The sequence below is a fragment of the Sitodiplosis mosellana genome, unplaced genomic scaffold (assembly GCF_009176505.1).
Source record: "Sitodiplosis mosellana isolate CC-2019 unplaced genomic scaffold, AAFC_SMos_1.0 Smas_scaffold_6166, whole genome shotgun sequence".
Taxonomy (NCBI): Eukaryota; Metazoa; Arthropoda; class Insecta; order Diptera; family Cecidomyiidae; genus Sitodiplosis; species Sitodiplosis mosellana.
In genome coordinates this window covers 6,078,676-6,082,781 of record NW_022601407.1, presented here as the reverse complement: position 1 = coordinate 6,082,781, position 4,106 = coordinate 6,078,676, and the positions used below count along the sequence as shown (strand labels likewise).

At 33.0% G+C, this 4,106-nt stretch overlaps 1 protein-coding gene and 1 long non-coding RNA gene across 2 annotated transcripts in view; one reads left to right on the top strand and one right to left on the bottom strand.

Annotated features, from left to right (window-relative positions):
• Positions 1 to 4,106, top strand: part of LOC129575285 (omega-amidase NIT2-like) — a 311,296-nt gene that overhangs the window by 166,829 nt on the left and 140,361 nt on the right. The window lies entirely within an intron of this gene.
• LOC129575296 (uncharacterized) lies at positions 631 to 1,297 on the bottom strand. Its single transcript, XR_008688786.1, has 4 exons — positions 1,128 to 1,297; positions 993 to 1,051; positions 915 to 924; positions 631 to 832 (listed from the first exon to the last, which is right to left on the bottom strand). It is a non-coding gene; the product is annotated as an uncharacterized LOC129575296 (long non-coding RNA).

Sequence of the window (4,106 nt, the reverse complement as noted above, 5' to 3'; positions counted from 1 at the left end):
ATTAAAATCATAAAAATTTTAAATCACAATTTTTTTTAATTACAGATTTAAAATTTTTATGATTTTAATTGCTTAACGTAAGTTTCATTAAAACAAAACGTTCAACATTAATTCCATTCAATGGGATAACTCATGTAAAAATCGTGACTGGTGTTTTTGTTTACGTAAAAATCAAAGCATGACAGCTTTGACAGCTATCGAACTATAGATTTAAATTTGAATAATTCGTCAATGTGTTCAAGAACAAACTCACACTCAGGGCGTGTCGTTGTGAGTAAGAAGTATCGCATAAACAGCAATTTGTGAAAGTATTGAAATGTATTTGGCCATCTTGCCCTTTCGACGCGAAACCTTTCAATTGATTACTTTCGTTTTCTTCAATTTTGATCGCGAGGAATTATTTTTTCGAAAAATTTCTTCACTGAAATGTTCTATAATGTGTAACGTATAAAACGAGCTATGTTGATTCAAGATCGGTGAGTTCCCGTACAGCCTAATGCCCACGAACTCAATATTTCGGATCTATGACACATCAATCAAGGAAATTATTGCTGTGTCAAACTAATTAGCAATACAAGTTGCAACAAACACAGATGAAGTTTCAATTAAAACATTGTTTTCTACATTTTTGAAAAATTCAACTGTTTATTCTTTTTCTTCAAAAATGGAATCATTCGTATTATTTGATATCGAAACATATATCTTTGGCTGTGAATTTCAAACAAGCCACTGTTTAATGCAACCAGCAGCAACTACCAAAGTACTGGCTATGCCATATTGCTTTTGATCCATCTTAGATATGGAAATACTCCTACATAAGCCATATCGTTCCCTACAAATTTTTAGATAACACATTAAATTGTGTGTCAATATTCAAAATAAATCTCAGATTTTCACCCTCAAAAGTTGCATACCTGGTTTGCACTGAAATACGAAAGAGAGTCAAAATACTTAGTATGCAATAAATTTGGTAATTTTTTTTAGTGTTTTACCTGTTCAGTATGAAATGTAGATATCCCAAATACAATTCCGCGATAAATCAGTGGAAAACCTGGAAAAATATTAAATTACAATGGAACAAATTAACCAAGTTATGTATGTATAAATCCAGTTAATTCCTTATTTACCGAAATCTTTGCAAGCGAATGCTATTTCTGACGTAGGGCAGATGTACCCGCTTTTTCCTTCACAAGCTTTTCCTTCTGTACTTGCAACTTCCAAATTTTCCTAGGGGAATTTATCATTCAATGCAGCTTGTATGTTTCAAGCCATTTTTTCGAATTCGAACAAACTCCCATATCTATTAGTGAGACGTAAAAGAACTCAAGTTGGTCCAACTTCGTAGCCGTGAAAAACCGCGGAGGCTAGACGGGATGCCAACATACTTCCTTTTAACGCAGATAGAATCAACAGAAATCATACTTTCCTTTTCAAAAATATAAATCGACAAAAGAACATATATTCTTTTACGTCTCACGAATAGATATATACATTTAGATTCACACAGATTCATCATTAAACTGTAAACCAATCGTGATGAATATGGACAAATATAGTGAATCTGAGTGAATCAAATGCATCCCAATTTGAGAACTCTGTCGCCCTTTGAATTTCGAAGGGGCAAAAAAATCATAAGATTCACACCATTTGGAAAGAAATTCCTACATTTTTCGAAGTCATAAAAAATGCAGCGAAAAATAATTCGCGAAGTGATTCATCAGTGATAATCCAGTCATCAAAATTCTTCCACTTGTGAAGTCTTCTTTTGGCAGTTCAGAGAATTTAACGGATTCCGATGTTATTATATCATCCACTATAATAAGACTCAAATCAATGATGTTGTCTTTCGGGTCTTTATCATTGGATTCTGGCAGTTTATCTCCCACTGAATTATGTCTGATAACTTTTTGAACAGCAACTCGTGTGCCTGATCTAGTGTTTACCGTTCCAACGAAAACCTCACATTTTTCTTTTTCACAAGAAAATGTACAATATGAGGATGTCAATATGGTTTTTTTTTGAAAGGATGGCGCCACCGCGTATTGACTCTTTTTTCCAAGAAGAAAAATAATTAAAAAAATAATTAAATAAAATAATTTATAAAAATTCTTTCAAGTAATTCTTACTTCTATCCGGTGTTTGATATGATATCAATGCAACATATGACAAACCATCGATAACAGTTTTAACAGAGTCTTCAATTCCACGTGGAGATGCGCGGTATCCTAAGAATCTTATTGCTGACGCAACGCTGATATATAAAATCAATGATAATAATGCCAATTTTATGTTGGATATTTTCATTTCAATTCAATCAATTGAAATATTTTTGCCACTCGTTTGAATTTGGTTTTCAAGTTTCCCTAACTATAACCCTTTCTTCAGATAAAACGTTTCTACAAAGAAAGGCAACACAAAAATGGGTATGTACAAACTAGAGTGCTCGTTTAAATAAAGCTTAAAAAAATTACAATTCACAGTTAGATTTGGTTGATTAATTGAAAAAAAAATCGCGTTTTACCAGCGTTGCGATTGCATGAACACAGTCGGTTATTTCCTCATCAAAAAGCAAGACGAAACAATTGTTTATTTCCAATATTGCATACCCCATATTATAACTAATTATTGGATTTTCACAGATGTGAGTTGTTATTAGCGCAAATAGCGCAACAAATGCAATAAAACTTTCGATTAAATAATATTACGTCAGATGACTGTGTGACCGTATTTCAGGTGCAAAACAGAGCTTAAAAATGCAAACGATCTAGACTAATATGATCAAGCAGGATTACTTGCTTAATTTTCCTTTCACTGTTCTCTCCGTCTTCTTCATTTCAGCACAGTAGGGAAAGAATGGATATGCTGTTAAATTGTTCAGCATCCGATCGAATTTTTCCTTTAGATACAAATATTTACAATGTAACAAAATACGATCTTGCCAAATAAAACACCCGAATCCTTTTCATCGTGCTCTGTTCTAAATTTCACATTCATCATCTAAATAAAGCTAAGAAAATTTCAATTCACCATCATAGATTGTTTACCGAAATATTTTAAATTGATTGTAATTATGTCTTAATATCTCTACTTTTGCTACTATTTACTACAATAATTGTTGATGCTTTTTTTTTGTTGTTGGCGAACACAAACAATAGTAATGTTCTGACAGTGTGTTTGGTTGTTTCGCAACACATACAAAAGCTGTGTTCGCACATTTAATTTACTTTAATATTTTCATTTTTTTTCCTACTGTGCTTGCATATTAATGAGTAATGTTACAGTGACTGTGAATCAGAATTGTTTGTGATTGAAAAACAGTTGGTTGGAGAAAAAAAGTGAAGCTGAAAGCAAAAGCGAACAGGAAGAAAAACGAGTAAAAATACAATCCGAAGAAAGAGCGAAGAAAAAATTATCCACGGTGCAAATATCGAACAGTTGGGAAATTCGACCAATCTGCGAGTTTTTGTTTTGGTTTTTTTGTGTTCTCGCTCTCTCTCTCTCTCTCTCTCTCTCTCTCTCTCTCTCTCTGTGTGTGTGTGTATGCTCTCTGTGTTTGCATTGGAAATGTGAAACAATCGAAAATTGAAGGTAAACAATTCATAGATGTCAACGTGTGTCGAACAGTATAAGCGCGTCAGATAGACGCAATAACACAGTTTTCCATGCAAAATGGCTACGGATTCAAAACTTTAATTTATGCGTATTAAAGCGTTTAGCGCACAGACCATTAAAATAGTGTGGACATGTACGAATGAAATACAGAATTGAATTAAATCTTGGTGTGGATAGGCACCAATTTGAAAAAGGCTTATCTGGTTCGTCTTAATTTAAATTTATTATTCGTCTTTTTTTCTTCTATATAAGCAATATATGGAACATCCCCGTGTTTGGCACTAGTGTCACCATTTACGTACGGTTGAACGGTTGATCAAATTTTAACAGAATTCAAAATTGCAAAAAGCAAAACTACCGCAAAAATTGCCACTGCCTTCATGATTCAAAATGATTCATTACTTTTATTCTGACACGGTTTGAAGTCTCAACAGTAGGCAAAATGTATGAATGATTTTCGATATTTTATGAGAAGCAAAACGCAAAACTGAACA